The following is an 18,286-nucleotide window of genomic DNA, read 5'->3' on the forward strand; positions in this document are numbered from 1 at the left end:
TGTAGCCCAAGGCTATTGCCAGGCCTAGGAAGGGGGTTCCTTTGAGCCAGCCACCATTGGTGCACAGCATTAGACATAGAGCAGTGGGCGTGTGACTTAGGCAGCCTCCCATATGGAAGCTGCAACAATTTCCCCAGTCGTCTCACACCAGAGGACAGCTCTGTTCACCCCTGCGGTTAGGAAACACTAACCCAATACCAGATGGAGCTCAACTACAGTCATAACCCTAGGAAGGGGGACACTGTGCTCCAGGGCAGACCCTGGGATGAGAAGCCTGTCTCTAGCTGACTACTCATGAAAAACTAGAGTGCTGAGCCCACTTGAAAGACACAGTAGAGTTGGGTGTCCAGTGAAATTTATCTGTTTGCCCCTGGCCTGATCCCCTGGAAAGTTAGAGACGTATCCGGGGTGGGCAGCCTCATCACGTGTCTGCATCCCTGCAACAACACCCTTGACCCTTTAAAATTCTTTCCCAGCTCTCACCAAGGAGTCACCTGGATATTTGGTTCCTTTACCCATTATCCCATCCAACTCCTTACACTGTTGCCTGGATTGGCAACAAAAACTCTGCTTTCTTCATCCTGACCCCTGGTCCCAGAAGGGTGGCTGGGAGATCTACCTGCAGAAGATCTTGAGAAAATCAAGTACCATCATTATAATTTCCTCACTGTTTGGCTGGTCTGTAAACCACGGCTTCACCAATGGGAGAAATTTGGCTACAAATAAATAAGCATGTGTCCTTTGGACAGATGTCAGGCCAGCTCCGGCTGTTAAGGGATGCCCTCACTACAAAAACAGACACAGCACAGGAAGGTGAAGTGATGCCTGCAGCCTGGCATCTTCTTTTCCATCACAGCCAGCAGTCTGGAACCTTGGCCATATTTGGAAATACATCTCCCCAACCAACGCAGACAGCTTAATGAAGCAATATTTATGGAGCCGATACCATGGGGGATGGCTGCTCCTTTTCTCCATCTTCTATTTTTAATATTTGATCTGGCAAACTATTATTAAAGGAATATTTCAAGTCTGATTACTCTTCTATTTGACTGTGTGTGTTATTCATGCACTCTGGGTGTCAGGGGAAATTACGCCTGGTTTGAGAGTTTTTATTATGTCACTCTTTCAAAGAGCCCTTTGCTCTGGGGTAATCACCATTGCTATGCAAAGCTCTGGGCCCATGGTCCACTTGAGGCACCTTGTTGTGGCCTCCTCCTATTTTTCTGTTCCTTATGACTCCTTACGGATCAGGAACTTTCCTCTGGAGCAGGGATCTCCCTGGCTGTGTGAAAAGTCACTTTGTTTTGCTGGCTGTGGTTCATTGAGCTGTGGCCCCTCCTATTAAGCCCAATAGAGAAAAGATCACACTGGTATGGCCTGTCCTTGACTGAGAGCCTTGGTCCAGCCTGAGGTTTACTATCCTGGGACGGAGTCTCAAGTCTTTGCTTTTCCTTTCTCTAGGCTCTAGATACACCTTTAGCCACCTGGAAGAATCTACCTCCTTTGGACAACAAATCCTAGTTCTAACTTGGCGTTTAAAGGCTATAGGGACCCAAGAGTAGAGGTTCTGTCTCAAGCGGGGACAGACACTGAGGTCAAGCCAGTCTCACCTCCCATTGGCCCACTGATGGGTGTGGTCTAGCTCATCACCAACTCGGTTTAAAATGGCACTAGTTTCATTCTTTGTTGTTGTTGTTTGTTTGTCTTTTTTTTTTTAATATTTATTTATTTATTATGTATACAGCTAGTCAGAAGAGGGCACAAGACCTCATTACAGATGGCTGCGAGCCACCATGTGGTTGCTGGGAATTGAACTCAGGACCTTTGGAAGAGCAGGCAATGCTCTTAAGCACTGAGCCATCTCTCCAGCCCCTGTTTGTTTGTCTTGATCAATTATTTGTTATTTGCTTTTCTTATGAGAACCAGATAGCAAACGCTTTTTTCCGTGCGGGCAATGCAGTCCCTGCTATATAAGTACTCAGCTGTGCCACGGTGACATCGAGTCCTGTGATGAAGAGCATAAACTTAGTGTGAAGAGATGGGCAGTGAAGGAGATTCCTGCTTCAGACTGTCTCTGAATTAGGCACGTATTCTAAGCAAAAAGGGAAAACAGTCTCTAAAGGATTCCTCTCTGCATGGCATGATACACTGTGATCAGCATTCAGGAAGTTGAGGCAGGAGGATCTCCAATTCAAGGACTTCTTCAGCTACACTGAAAGGTTTGGTAATGGGAAGGGTGGGGAAAGGAACAAGTTTTAAATATCTCCCCTTGATAAAGTTAGAGACTTAGTTTGTGTTCATACTTTTTCCCTAATAAGTTAAAAATACTCAGTTGGCATTAAAAAAAAGTTTTGTTATTTTTCTTCTCCATCTCCCTGGGAAATGCTAGGTCAGATGACTACAGAGTCAATGTGAAACCACTCAGTGGCCTGAGCATTTCATTGCTCTTGAGTTTTATCTGACAAAATCAGAGAGAAGGAAGTGACTCAAAGCCTAGACCTGGTCCCAAGCTTCCCCCATTTCTGGGGAGCCCAGCCCAGCTTCTAGGCAGTAATAACAACTTCACTCTCCTTGCCCGGATGTCCCCTGGCAAGCAGACAGGGCCACTGTTAGAACACACTCTTTGCAGAGCCATCACGTGATTAAGAAGTGAGAGATAATAGACATGACACAGTCAAAAGGAAAAATGCAATGGAGAAAATGGGCGGAGTGAGAGGACAGAGAAGGCTGAGCTCCTTAGACAACGTGGTGAAGAAAGCCCTCTCTAAGGAAGGACCCCCCAAGGTAAGATTAGGATTAGGAACACAAGCAAGAACAACTGATGTAAAAGGCAGGAAAGTGTGGGCACAAGGGTGGCAATTGTGGGCACAGGTAAGGATTGTCTAGCCATGGCCAAGATGCTAGCCATAGCCAGGAGATCATGCAAGAAAGCCTGAGTCAGGATGGAGAGGGTAGGAAGGAAGTTGCAGGTCCACCAAGCTACTGCTTGGACGAGGGAGGCTTGGCCAGCTCAGAGGCCTCATCAATACACACTCTTCCTACCTCCTTTGGAAGCTGCCATCAAAACATGCACTGTTTGTCCTGGGGATTGTGGATTCATTGCCTCTATCCCTGTCTTCTTACACATTTGCTCAATGCTATTTCCCAACCCTTGAAATACACACAAAGTTGTGTGAACTCTCAGAACAGCAAACATATGACCATAGACGGATAGCTAATGAAATCCCCATGCTGACCAGCGGCAGGCAGGACCTCCCTAATGAAATCTTCAGCAGCGATTAGATCATCTTCTTTGGCAGGCAGTTCAACTTAATATCCAGTCACCACCCGAGTGTAATTCTTCTGACTTGAAGCCCTACAGATATTTTTGATTTCCCAACAGCTGGCATTATACAAATTTAAATGCAAAACGGACAATACGCCAAAACAGATGTTCTAGGAAATCTGATTAATTCCAAAGAGTTGGGGAAGGCTGGAAGGCTGCCTCCCTCAGCACATTCTTGAGCGGAGCCGCTTGCAGGTTCCCTTGGTGTGTTTGGATGCAGCTTTATTACGTTTCACAACATCCGCTTGGTTTTAATGCCAGAAAACCAAATGCTGCAGAAATGAACATTGACACATTACATCCTTAAAGCACCATGAGCTCTTTGTGGAGCCAAGGCACTCTATAAATAGTCCTTGTTTATCTACCTCATGGTAGCACCTGTCAAACCATAGCCATTTACCCAGCCCTAGACTCTGGTGGAGCCTGTGAGGTCCAAGTGGAGAAAGCTGTGACAATAACTTACCAGACAACTATACTCATGCCTGCGTGACTTAATTCTCATCTGTAAGATGGACATGCCAGCAGGGCCATGCGGAGATACAAGAGGATAATGGGGATCCTCTTGACAGTAGAGAATATACTGACAAGGACTCCATGGTCTCCTTTGTGGCCACATCCCATTCCCATCTGCTGCTTCCTATGTGAACTTCTCCCATGCTTCATGAAGGTCTCCCTTTCTAGGATTTCCCCTCCTAGATGGGAAAAGGGAGACACAAGTCATGAACTCTACCCTCAAATTCATCAGGAGGAGGAGGAGGCCATGTGTATGTTAGTTGGATTTACACTGCTGTGATAAAAATATCCAAGAAAAGAAAAATGAAAGAAGAAATACTCATTTTGGTTCACAGTGTTGGCTCCAGAGGCCTTAAGGACATCATGGCAAATGGCATGGAGTATGTCTGTCCACTTTGTGACAGTCAGACATCAGAGAAACAAACAAGGATGAGATCTGGGACAAGATCTCCCTTCAAATGCACACACCAGCCACCTCCTGATCTCTACTTGACCCCCCCATCATTGCCTCCAGGAAAGAAAGACCTGGTTCTTAGGTACCCTACCTATGTAGTTCTAGGCTTCCTTCTCATACGGGGACTCTGAGAAACACCCAGAAGCTACCTACAAGCATGAATACTACAGGAACGGCATGATGGGATTGCCAACTTACATCATTCTCAGGTGCTGTGTAGCCAAGGTCTTCCACCCTCACAGCCCTGGATTGACCACAGGTAATAGTGTTGCTCTATGTGTCCTTGAACAGAATCCTGATCACATTGTGCCTCAGTTTTCAGTTTTATTTTCCATATGGTGAGTTCAAACACAATGCCACACACTATGATTCTCTGCATGTGTGCGCGTGCACATACACACACACACACACACACACGACACAGCACGAAAGAGAGAGGGGGCAGTGTTTGACAAATGAGCCAATATAGTCTCAGAAGGTTGGGTCGATGGGCACAGACTATCTGATTTGTATGTCCCTGAGCACTGCAACCTCTATTCTCTGCTCATTGCTATATCCTGGCACCTGCAGAGGGTCCAGTGCCCACTTACTGACTTGATAGTGGCATAGCATACCATAATTCACATTAACAGTAGTGACCTTGACTCTTCTATCTAGCATGCTTTTCCTTTTGCCTGGTCCCAGCTCACTGTCCCCAATGTAGAGGCCTGCATAGGACATGGATCTGCAGCAACCCTCCCAACCCATGTCTCTCTCTAGCCTATCACCTAGTTTTATAGTCTTAATAACAGAACTTCCCACTAATGACTCCTTGTGCAGTTTCTTGTTTCTGGTTGGCACTGAACTCCAGAAGGGAAGTAGGGCCATGACACTCAGGACCATAGGAGATATCACCCCTATAATTCCTCCTTCAGTTTTGCAGTCCCTATAAAAACTGCTTGGGAAACTATAGGTTGCTCAGTGAGAAGTGCAGTTAGCTTGCTGAACTTAGTACCTCACTGTTTGAGGAGGCTAAGTTCAGAGCCAGGGCCCTCCAATTCTAGGCAGACAGCTGCAGTAACTGAGAGGTTTGTCGGAAAGCTCCTTAAAATGGAATTCGTGGAACTGAAGAGTAGAGAAAGCACATCTGGGCAATGACTAACTGCATGTGTGCTAGGACCCCATGGAATATCTACCTGTAGCTTAACTTCTTGCATCAGTCTGCATGGAATGAGTTGAACTGCAGTAACAAATATCCCAACAGCTTCAGGATATACCTAACTACAGATATTCCAACAACGAAGGGATTTTTTTTGTTTTGGTTTTGGTTATTGTTGCTTTTTTGTTTTTTCCTGTGTGCCCCATGAGCTTCATCTGAAGGACTCTGGTCCTTGTTAAGCTCTGGAGTTCAGGGTAACAGAGGAATTGGAGAACCATCTTCACACTGGACAGGACTCAGCAAGGCATGCGCTGGTTTTGAAGTTCCTCTTGAAAGTCCCCTGCCACTCATGGACCAGAACCAGTCATGGGGACTTCTCCACCCTGCCAAGTGTTCAAGGAGCAGGAAATAGGTCACCCTTGTTGTGTCACAGACAATCCCCACCCTTTCTATGTCACTGCACTGGAGAATCTGGGAAGAAGGTGACAAGAGTAAATGTCACCGAGGGCACGTGCTGTGGGACAAAGAGTGTCCCACACACTTACACACGATAACTCCGTCATTGTCCATCCACATGGACACCTCCCCAAGCGCCGCACGCTGAGGCAGGAGCGTTTTCTTCTCCCTCTCTCCCAACCCATAACGGACTCCAACCCTGAGGCCTAGCTTCTCTGGGCTCCCCTCCCCCATTTTTAAGACTAGAGCTATAATTCCTACTCTGCTCCCTCTCTCAGTCAAAAATACATCCCACCTAGAGGGTCTTCAGGGAACCTTCCCACCACAAGGCAGTGGGACTGAGAGAAACACCCTGGATTTCATTCTACATTGAGAGAAGGAGATGTGGGGATACCTTGCCTGATGAATGGGGAACTGCGTCTTACCGACAGTATGTACGGATGTCAGAATTTCAGAAGGTTAAGAGATGGGTAGACCATTGAAAGCTTTCTTTGTGTTTCGTCAAGTCAGTAATTATTTATATCACTGTCATTTCACAACAGAGAGGGCAACATAAGGCCAAAGGCACAGAGAAGGTATAATTTCAGTATAAAGGAAGAAGTACCCTCTAAATTAAATAAGTATAACTGTACACAATATCAGTCATGTCTGTTTTCCTCGCTTCACTGAAAATCAGAGCAAAAGTCAGCACAGGACAGCACCAGGTCCTGAGAGCTGGCAGTCTCGCCCCAGATGGCAGCCTTTGTAGTCCCAGCTAATGAGTTCGCCTTTGGTAAGGAGGCAGCTTGTGTCAGCCATGAGTGAATGACGAGGCCCTATAGGTGGAAGATCAGAGGCAGGTTCCACATAAATCACCCGCAAACCCCCTCACCCACACGGCTCCACCCTCCCAGGGTTGGCTTAGCTTCAGGATGTTTCATCATCTCCTGTGTCGCTCAGACACAGGGACAAACCCCAAAAGAAGCGTAGGAGGAAAGATAGGGGGTTTGCATCCAGCATCCAGCACTGGCCGGCTCCCTTGCTTCTGGGCCATGGTGAAGCAGAGCATCATGGGAGAATGACAGGAATGCTTCTCTTGTGGAAGACAGGAAGCAGAGGCAAGAAGGAAGAGGCCAGATAAATGGCTCAGAGTCTTGCTGATAGGAACCAACTTCCTCCAACGAAATTTCAACTTCCGCAGTCCCACCCAGAACAATAGTCTACTCATATATTAAATCTGTCGGTTTATTAACCCACTGATTGGGTCAAATCCCTCGGGACTTAACTGTCTCTAGCAGTGTCATCACAGACATAGCACACACAGAGATGGGCTTCTGTACCTGCCTAGGCCACTCTCAGTCCAGTCAAGCTGACTCAAGCTTGGCTATCACAACCTCCTCAGGCATCTCTTCTCTGCCTACTCTGAGATTCCAGGCTCTGGGTTCTCCTAGGATGCTTGGACTGGAGGTATACATAGTCTTCTTCACGGACAGTAGTAACACTTTCTTTAAAGAACTTCCCCTAAGTCCCTTCTCCTTGATCATCTGCTCTTGATTAAAAGGCCATGAAGAATTGATTTATCAAAACTTTAATAGTCGGATGCAGCAGATATGTGCGTAATTTAATGACAGATCCAGACCCATCTCTCACGGTAACAGTTGTCCCAGGGCTGCCACTTGGATGACAGAGTGGAAGCAGACGAATCCTGCTCTCACTGTGCTGATCGTCTCAAGGTCAGCTTTCTGATTTCTCCTTCTTTCAGGCTTGGACTAGACCTGCACGTTTAGTATGCACCATGCTAGAGTCTGCAAGAGAAGCCTGTGAAGTTTGGGTTTCTTGCTGGGAACTGGGGATGAAGGCAGGGCTGAGCATGCTGTGATATCCGCAGTATTGGCATCCTTGCATTAGTCAGCATATTTGATGATAAGTTCCAGACTTTCCACTCTCTCCGCCCAAGCAATGGTGGGACGCTACTGACTTCTGCAAATGAAGAGGCTGCTATGAGCACGGAAAGCTTCCTCTTTCTACTTCTAGCTACAGAAAATGCTGACTTGACTTGGACGGGGCACCATCTCTGGAGTACTCGAAAGTTACTGGTTGCAGACACTATGGTGGGATCAAAACAGATATAAATAAAACATGTTATTTTTTTTTTAAAAACATGTTATCTTTTCTCAAAGAGTGCACACTCTTGTTTGGGAAAAAAAAAAGCATGAGCAGGTAACTGAGAATGTTGTGAATAACCTGCGCTCAGTGCAACTCTCTCAGGACTCGGGGTTCATTACATAGCACAGGATTACAATCAACTCAATTTTGCTCCTGGCTATAGCTTCTTCAAGTCTCTGGCCTACATGTGCTTGTCCCGGAAGCATGGTGAAGAACCCAGCGTCTTGCCCATCTGCGAGATCTGCATTTGAACCCTGGTTCTGCCATTCATGAGGTCTGAGATCTTCCACAAGTGTGATGATTAATCTTGACTGTCAACTTGATTGTAATGAGAAATGCCTAGGGGGTTGGTAAAGTGCATCCCTGAGTGCGTCTGTGAGGGCATTTAAAGAGATAATTAGATCATGAGGGCTCTGACCTAAGAATGGATTCGTCTCTTGATGGACTCATCTTAGAATGGCATTACTGGGAGGTGGTGAAAGTGGGAGTCAAGATGTTAGGAGGAAGTGGGTCACTGCTGGGGAGGCTCCTTCGTTCTACACCTCTCTTTAGTCTTTTTCTCCATTCCCCTCTGTCTTCTGTCTTCCCAGGACGTCTTCCTCCACACACACCTCCCACCATGCTGTTCTGTTCAAGTGCTTGAAGCAAGGTCATCCATAGACTGAATCCTCTGAAGCCATGAGCCAAGGAAATCCTGGTTCAAATTCTTTTTTTTAAAGAATTCCAATTTATCTTTTTATTATTTTATTTTATTTTTTAAAGTCTTATTTATTTATTATGTATACAACATTCCTTCCATGTGTGCCTGCAGACCAGAAGAGGGCACCAGATCTCACCATAGATGGCTGTGAGCCACCATGTGGTTGCTGGGAACTGAACTCAGGACCTCTAAAAGAGCAGGCAGTGCTCTTAACCGCTGAGCCATCTCTCCACCCCCCCTGGTTCAAATTCTTTCTGTTGTGTATTTAGTCACAGTGATTGTTCTAGATTCGTTCTGTTTCTGCAAAAAAACACTAACCCAAACAACTTGAGGAGGAAAGAGTTTATGTTAACTTACAAGTTTAGTACACCATGGAGGAATGCCAAGGCAGGAACTCAAGGCAGGAACTCGAGGCAGGAGCATGAAGCAGAAACCACAGAGGAACACTGCTTACTAACTCACTCCCTGGCTCATAGTCAGCTGCCTTTCTTCCAGACCTCCCAGGTCCATCTGCCTAAGGACAGTACCACCCACAGTGGGCTGAGCCCTGCTACATCAATCAGTAAACAAGAAAATGCCACCAAAGATGTATCCACAGGCAAGCCAAGCTGAGGCAGGTTCTTTAATGGAAGTGTTCCCTCTTGCCAGAGTGTCAAGTCAGTGACAAAATTAGCCTGGACGGTTCGGAAAAGAGCGTGAATGCAAAAATCAGTCAACTTCTCCACTCCTTTCCAATGGGAGACTCTTCTCTGCTAGCTGCTGGACGGTTGGTGGGGTTCACAGACCCTCTCCTTAGGGGCTTGTGACTGTCAATTCTGCACAAATCCAAGCAAAATGAAGACAGTTCACCACCAAGCAGGGCTCTCGGGGAGGACCTCCACTCAGGACAGAAAGGAACCTGGTGTTTCTTAGCAACTGAGGCCAGAAGTCTCATTGCTGGGGAAGACTGTCAATGAGCACAGGAAAGGGGAGGGAAGGCGGCTTAAAAATGTCTCAAAACCAGGTTCAGAAACAAAATGTATAGTTTTGAGCCAAAAAAAAAAAATGGCAAGAGATGGGTGAAGTTTCGGAGGAGGAGTTTCATTTGGAGACAGGATTTCATAGCCAAGCCAAGGAACCTTGTGCAAAGGCTGCTAACACCAGGGCTGGAAAGATAGTGAAAAGCAATTATTCCTCTTGTAGAGGATGAGAGTTCAGTGCCCAGAAGCCATGTTGGGCAACTCACAAACTCTTGTCACTCCAAGGGATTGAATACTCTTCTGTCCTCTGCAGGTACCCATGTGTGCATCATACACTTATACAGATACACAAACAAACTAACTAACAAATTGAAGACTACTTATTCAGTGCTACAAATAGCTTGCCCATGGGATGTTACTCATCAGGGACCATAATTCTGTAGAAGGAGGAAAAATGACCATCAAATCCCACCCACCATGGACCTGAAGGAACACCACAGACATTGAATTCATACATCCACAAGGAGCCACATCACAGTGCTTTAAAAAATCAAATCAGAGCCTGGAGAAAACATATTGAAATCTAGTTTATTGTGGATTATTCATGCTTCTAAAATACCATTTTCATCCTGTACTTGACCAACAGGACAAAAACCCACTTTTCTAGGCTGGCATTTAAGATCCTCTCCTGATTATGAATAAATCTTTCACAGAAAAAGGCTCAGTCATGCTTCCTCAACCACCTCTCTCTCTCTGAGGGGATAGGGACATGACCCAACTTAACTTCCTCTAAGATCAGCATGACATTTATTTTAATATTAGGAGATATTTTGTAATGCTTTGACTGAAAAAAAAAGATTGTATGGTATGTCTGTAAGTCTCAGGAGCCTGAGGCAGGAGGATCATGAGTCTGAGGCCAGCCTGGGCTACTGTGATGCTCTGATTGATAAAGGCCTCCCAGGGAGTGGTGCTGTTTGGTGAAGTTATGAAACTTTTAGGATGAGGAGCTTTGTTGGAGGGATCATGTAACTAGGGGCTTTGGCATACTTTGAGAGTTTATAGCCATGTTCCTCTTCCGGGTCATTCAGCTTCCTATGTGTTGATAAAGATATGATATTTCAGCTTCTTGCTCCTAACTCCATGCCTGTCTGCTGCCCTCATGGATTCTCTCTCTAGATCTACAAGCTCAAATAAACTTTTTTTTTCTGGTAGTTGCTTTTGCTCTTGGTATTTGTGTTAGTCATGGTTATCACACTACAGAAAGTGATTCATAAGACCTTATCTCAAAAAGACTAAGGAGGATGAGGAGAGCAGACAAGAGAGAGAGAGAGATAGAAAGATGAAGACAGTTGCCTTGCTGAGTCTTTAGTGAGGCCAAGTGTGTGACCAGCTCCACTGGGACCCCTGGATCCAGTTAGTATAATTTTCCTTATTCAATCAGCTTGGGCAATTTTTTTTGTTCTCCACCCCAGATTATCCCAAAGATGAATTCTAGCCATCTCAGGGGCATTCTGAGTCTGGAGAACGCCCAACAGAATAGGAAACGAGTATCCACAAGCTCTCAGCCATCTTGAAATGTTTTCTTCATTTGTGTCCTGCCTGGAGACCGCCAAGTGGTCCCCCTACAACTTGGGATAGCACTGTTGAGAGAATGAGACATGGTGGTCTATGGTCAGCCCATGAAGTCAGACAGCCAAGGAAAGGTGCAGAGGGCTCTTCTCATTGGCCCCTTGATTAACGCCAGACTTTGTTGTTAGCGTTCTCCCTGTCATTACAAAGAACATCTGTGTGTGCTCCGTGCAGTAAACAGCACGGTTTATTTCTTGGGCCAGTGTTTCTTTGGTTTACTGTTTTGGCTTTGGGTTTGTTTCCTATGTAAGTCTCAGCTCATCCGTTTGCCTCATGTTACCCTCCCCATGTCCGCTGACTGCCCTTCTCCAGTCTCTACTCTTTGATGTCTATTTGTCCAGAGTCCTCCAACTTGAAGAAATCACTCTCCCTGACAATCCAGACCAGTTTTTTCATGTGACAGATCTGTCTTAGAGGTGTGTTTTACAGCGTTAATTCTTGAGAGACCCTGTTCCAGAATCCCGAAGCCAAGTGACCCTGAACTCTTGATCCAGATGCTCTTGCCTCAGAAACTCCAAGGATAATAAATGTTGACAAGTTGTTTTAAGCCATTAGCTTTGGTGCCGTGTGTTCTGCATCAAGAGATAATTAATACAAAGGAGATAGTTTCCTGCAGCTAAGTCCCTCTCACGCACTTTTCTTTGCACATTAAAACAAAATCCTTCTTCTATAAATAACAGGTTTGGCTTTAGCAGGGCACTGAGCCTGAGGTTTAACTGTACCCTAACTCAGTGACCACATGGTCTGTCAGTGCCGTGACCCAGTTTTGGTCCAGGTGACCCAGATATATCCACATGCCCACAGCCTTTAGTAGAACAATGTCTGGTTGAGCACGGGTAGCCACCAGTACACTGTTCACCAGTCACAATCGCAAGAACATGACTGAACCCAAGACATGTCCCTGTCACCAGTTCTATGAACACGAATACCAAAGCAGCCCCAAGCATCTTTTTGTGAGAGGAATTTCCCTCTTGTGTAGGATCAGGGTCCAGGCTGTGGCCAGTGGTCAGAAACATAGCAAGAGACTTGTGCTGGCAGGTGGGGCTATTGCCAATGACACCTGCTGGCTTCCCTGAGGCATGGCTAGGCCCGAGTGTATAAGGTTGCATCATTTCCTACTGAGTCAGGCTCATGATGCCAAGTGCTGGGGAGTGAGAGGGCTCACATTTGTGCTCAGCACAAGCTTCCAGTCAAGAGTGCTGGAGGCAGCCCAGCCTCTCCTCCTCATGGGCAACGATAGATCCATCTTGTAAGCACTATGCATGGAGTCCACACGGCCAGGGCTGCCAGCCAGCTCTTGATGGGCCCTTATGGAACTCCCATTATAAGGGGAAAGACAATCAAGTAAATGCAACTTAGCAAACGTTCACGGACAAGACATTAGCATGGCTACTGCTTTGTAAAGCTTACCTCTAGCAAGTAGAAAAATGCAGAGTCACCAGTAAGACATGGACAAGACTCAACAAAATGGCCAGAGCCCCTGCCTCTTCTAGGCACTAGCAACTGCAAGTAGAAACATGAAAAAATCCTGTGAAATGGTTTACATCTGGACTGGTTCTGAAGAGGATATAAAACGAGGCTTTTAGTGAGGGGCCATGACAGATGCTGTCATGGAGATACAGAAGAGCAGCATATACTGAAAGTCTATGTCCATAATGTTGTATGGCATTAGTTGTATTCATTATCTAGTACCACTATAATGCTGTGGGAAAAAAAACCCTCTAAGACATTGTCAACTACACCAGCAAGTGTCTGCTTCTTGTTCACAAGTTTGATGGTTGACTGAGGCACTGCTGGTCTAGATGGTTGATCAAGGGCAAATGTTCTCATGGCTCTCTTAGCAGCCCCTGGAAAACTCTTCTCAAAATAGAAACTACAAGACAGGAGTGTAAGCGTCCTCCGGAGTGTGTGATGGATCTTGTGCCTGCTCATGATCCATTGGTTATAGAAATTGTATGGCTCAGGTCAAAGTCAAAGGGGCAGGGAGGTATGCTCCATCCACAGTGGGCTCTGGAAGAGATGAGGAAGGAGAAAAAATTATAAAAAAATATAATTGAATCTTCTGTGGTCAAGAACAAGCCCTAGGAGATGTGAAGGAAGGTCTATAGAAAAAGACTACAAAGGCTCAAAGACTAACTAGAACTTCAACGTTGTAGAGAATTGAAATTTTGCATGTCCATCCCTAGAGCGTATTGGGCTATCTTTAGCCCTCTCAATAGCCATTCATTGCCTACCACTGCATGTGACCCAATACCCTTGTGACTTCCACATAAATCCCTTAGAAGTATGAATGGATCTTATACCAACTCAAAAGCTAAGAATGCCATTGGATAGCATCTTAATCCAAGCAGGATGTTCCTCACTTTTCTATGACTCTCCTGTCTGATATTTCCAGCAATAAGTCTGAAAAGTGTCCTGCTTTATGATATCTGTTTTCTGTTGCTATGAAAATTAATTTATGAAACCACTATCCTGTTGGAACATGGAATTTGGGGAAACTCAAATCTGTGTTCCCAGAGCATGGTCACTTATATTTGGCTCCAAAATAAATGCTTACCCACTTTTAGATGACTACTGTATTTTTGAATTAAAAAAAATAAAGCTGAAAACACATAGTGGAGATTGATATGAGAGAGACAATCTGTAGGCTCCTTCACTTCCTAGCTGCCTAGACCTGAATAATCAATCACACAGAAACTATATTAATTATAAAACTGTTTGGTCAATGGCTTAAGGGTATTGCTATCTAGCTCTTACATCTTAAATTAACCCATTTCTATTAATCTGTGTATTGCCACAAGGCTGTGGCTAATGAGAAAGTTTCTGAAGTTTTTCTCCTTTGGCAACTACATGGCGTCTCCCTGACTCCACCTTCTTTTCATCTCTATCACTGCTTGGAATTTCTGCCTTGCTATATTCTGCCCTACTATAGGCCAAAGCAGCTTCTTTATTAACCAATGGTAATAAAACATATTCACAGCATACAGAGGGGGAATCCCATATCAACTATCTGGTTCTTCACCAAACTACTTCTCTTATCTTTGATATAAAGCCACATGCCATTCCCCAGATTCCTTTATGATTAGTATCTGAATCTGGCTAATAGAGTCTTGTATTGTGTACTTACAGGCCCAAGTCATTAAGACCATCTATGCTTTCCTTGTCTTCTGGGTACATACAAAGAATTCATCAGGAAAGACTAAGACCCAAAATGACTGCAGAACTACAATGTGGAAGGAGCCTGGGTACCCGAGATACCATTTGGAGGAGGACAGTCACTCAGGAAAACCACTTGATTAATAGTACACATGTTAATCTGTTCCAAGGCTGGTAGAGAAATGTACACTGTGCTTATTTGGCAAAGAAGTTAATCTACCTTACTATTTCCTTATGTCCCAGAAGCCTTTGATGTGTAGTTAAATATAATACACATAGAATGGAGTCAGGTGGACCTAGCCTCCACTCTGTTTAACATGGTTGAGGCAAGTTAAAAGGCATGGGGAATAAAATGGAGACAAACTATACAATGGTTCAGACCTGATGCAACCATATAGCTTTGTTACAGCAGGACATCACGTGGCTACTGGGGTAACAAAGATACAAACCAGCTGGTCCAGCCACTCAGCCAAACATCCACATAATCAGAGCATAGTGTATATTATTTGTGTTTTAATAAATAAAAGTTGCCTGAAGGCTAGAGAGTAAAACAGGGACACTGATCAGTCTTATAGACCAGGCAGTGGTGATACACACTGTTAATCCTAGTAGACACACTTGTTCACCATAGAAACCAGGCAGTAGTGGTGCACAACTTTAATCCCAGCACTTGGGAGGCAGAAGCAGGTGGATCTCTGTGAGTTCAAGGCCAGCCTAGTCTACAGAGTAAGATCCATGACAGCCAAAAATAAACAGAGAAACTCTGTCTCAAAAAACTAAAAATTCAAAATAAAAATAAAAGAAATAGAGTAAAAATAAAAACCACCTAAAGATGGAAAATACACAGAGAATCTGTATACTCAGAGAATATGTTATTGTGTTGTCTTTGAAATTGTTTGACTGTTCAGAAAGTGCTAAAAGACATTCGATTGTAAGTGCTGCTGGATTAATCCAACCTATATATTTTGAAAATGCCTTGACTTTAAAACTTAAGTCCAAGCCGGGCGATGGTGGCGCACGCCTTTAATCCCAGCACTCGGGAGGCAGAGGCAGGCGGATCTCTGTGAGTTCGAGACCAGCCTGGTCTACAGAGCTAGTTCCAGGACAGGCTCCAAAGCCGCAGAGAAACCCTGTCTCGAAAAACCAAAAAAATAAAAAATAAAAAAATAAAACTTAAGTCAAAATATATGTCACATTGGAGAAGAGGATTTGCTTTTGTTTCCACAGGAAATGAGAGGTTGTGGATTCATTCTGGGTTAAGAATAATAAAATTTGATCAAGTAAGACCCCTTGAAAAATCTCCAATGGGAATGGATGGCCCAGATGATTCAATGTTTCAGAGCACCTCTGCTGCAGTTTCTTCTGAGTTCTGCATCCAGAACAGCTTCAAGTCTGCTGGTTGAGATCATCAAGCCTCCAGGCAGGACTTGACCATAATCCTAAATTTTCTTTGGGTCCCCATAAAATTACCAGCATCCCAATCCACAAGAAGTAGCCTAGAAAATTATGCCCACATTTTCAAAATAATGGACTATGGATGCTTGTCTTTGTTTAAAGTATTGATTACAAGTTATTCTAGATAATGGTCAGGAAAAGAGCTAAACAAAAGTGGTTGTGAGAATTCTTGTCTTGAAAAAATGGAGGGGGGAGATTCTGTGGAATAATGCTCTTGTGCACTGTAAAGATTTGTTGCTCTTATTGGTTTAATAAAACACTGATTGACCAGTAGCCAGGCAGGAATTATGGTTGGAGAAATCAGACTAAGAGAATTCTGGGAAGAGGACAGGCAAAGACACAATCGTCATCCAGAAAACGCCTTACTGAGAAAAGGTGCCAAGCCACACAGCTAAACATAGGTAAGAATTATGGGTTAATTTAAGTTGTAAAAGTTAGTAATAATCCTGAAAAATAGGCCAAACAATTTATAATTAATATAAGCCTCTGTGTGGATGTTTGGGACTAAATGGCTGTGGGACTGGATGAGACAGAAAGTGCTGTCTTCCTAGGGAGGAATATAAGACAGGAGTAGACAAGTCTTAGCAGTCTCATTCCGAGGATTCATGGAGGTAGGACCACCATTTCAGCCTGAGGTAGACGTAAGAGCCAGTGGCTGACTGCTTTGCTTTTTTGATCTTCAGTTTGAACCCCAATATCTGTCTCTGGGTTTTTATTATTCATGCTACATTGGAGTTTTTTTTCTTCCTTTCTAAGAGGCACCCAGTCTAAATGGCAGAAAAGGAACACCAGACCCCCAGCACCCATCCCAAAATACAAGATCTCTCCCCCTAGGACTGCCTCTGCCTGCCAAGCTTTAGCAATGACTCAAACTCAACTGGCAGTTGTGCTAATGAACTTGGATGTGTCTGAGTCCATTTAATGACATTTAATTATGCACTGCTTCCCTTGACAGGTTCAGGAAGATCTACACTGACGACTGACCCGTCGGGCTGTATCGTATATATGTCTATGCAGACCTCAGGCTGCTCACTGGAAATTACACTTTTGCCTGGGGCGAGGATGGAAGTCCTACAGAAACAACATTCAACATCTCCCAGAGGATCCTGGATCCAGAGTTCACCTGCCAGGTCTCCTAACTCAGCAATATTTATTGGGCATCTATAGAGGCCGGAAAGCTGGAACTAGACATGCATACACGAAAGCCTTCAGCCCCAAGGCATCCAGCAATGCCCACGAGACACAGGGGCACTTCGCGGGAGGAAGCAAAGGTTTCTGTCCAAGGGAGCCCTGTCCTACACCTCTAACTATGCACACTCACTTAAGTACCTCTGGTCCCAGTTCCTGGAGGCTGTATGACTGCAGCTTGGCTCTTTCTCCAAAGGAGCTTTTCAAGTTCATGTCCAAGAGCTAGCGGTGTGATCCCCCCACATCATCATCATTAGAGCCATGTGCTTCCCAGTCAAGCCATTTTCAAAGCATGGCCCTTTAAGTAGGAAGGACTCAAGCCTACCACTCAGACTTAATCCCAACACACCATATCCAAATCCCAATGCACTCAAATCCTACCACCACCATCCTTTTATTCTCCAGTCTTTAAGAAAAAAGTGGGAGTGAGAGAAGAAATGTGGGAGGGGAAAAACAGAGGCAGAGAAAGCAGACAAAGGAGAGAAGGAAAGGGAGGGAGGGAAACTAAACGTGCCTAGATCAGTCTTCTCCAGGCGTTGATACCTTTTGAGAATGTCAAAGAAGCTCATGTTTGACTTCATACAGTTCTCTAGAGCTGTGGCTGCTTTCCAGGTTGGTCCATGGACCTAAAGCAGGGTACTGTCTCTCACAGAAGATCTCTTGCTGACACCTCATAGCACCATTGCAGTCCCCGCCACCTGCTTAGTCACAGGTATGGAAAGAGCATATGTACTTGTTGCTTGTTTTCAAGGACTACTATTCCTTCACTATTGATCTCCAAGTCTGAGGCCCCACTTCCTCATTGGGCTTGAGCCCATCAGTCAGAACAATGGAATGCCTGGTGTGATACCTGCCAATAGCAATGCAGCTCACTCCCTAGAGGGATCCCTGATATGGTAACTCTTTGGGAAGGGCTATTTTGAACGGAAAGGTTTTCAGTTCTTCACAGTCTTTCACAGCAAGATTGTACAACCCCCAGAAAGCATGGTGCAATTGAGAAGATGTTTAAAGGCACATGCTGCAGCTGCTGAGAATGGTCCAGAAGGCTTGCTGAGTCTTAAGGTGGTATATCGTCAGCCCATGTCCCATTTAGGGGAGGGTTCCCAAGCCATGGAGCACCAAGGACAGAAATCAGAAGCTGCCTTTGATGACCCACTGGGTCCTTATC

The sequence above is a fragment of the Microtus oregoni genome, unplaced genomic scaffold (assembly GCF_018167655.1).
Source record: "Microtus oregoni isolate MIOR12 unplaced genomic scaffold, Mior012 000038F_ref0000394, whole genome shotgun sequence".
NCBI lineage: Eukaryota > Metazoa > Chordata > Mammalia > Rodentia > Cricetidae > Microtus > Microtus oregoni.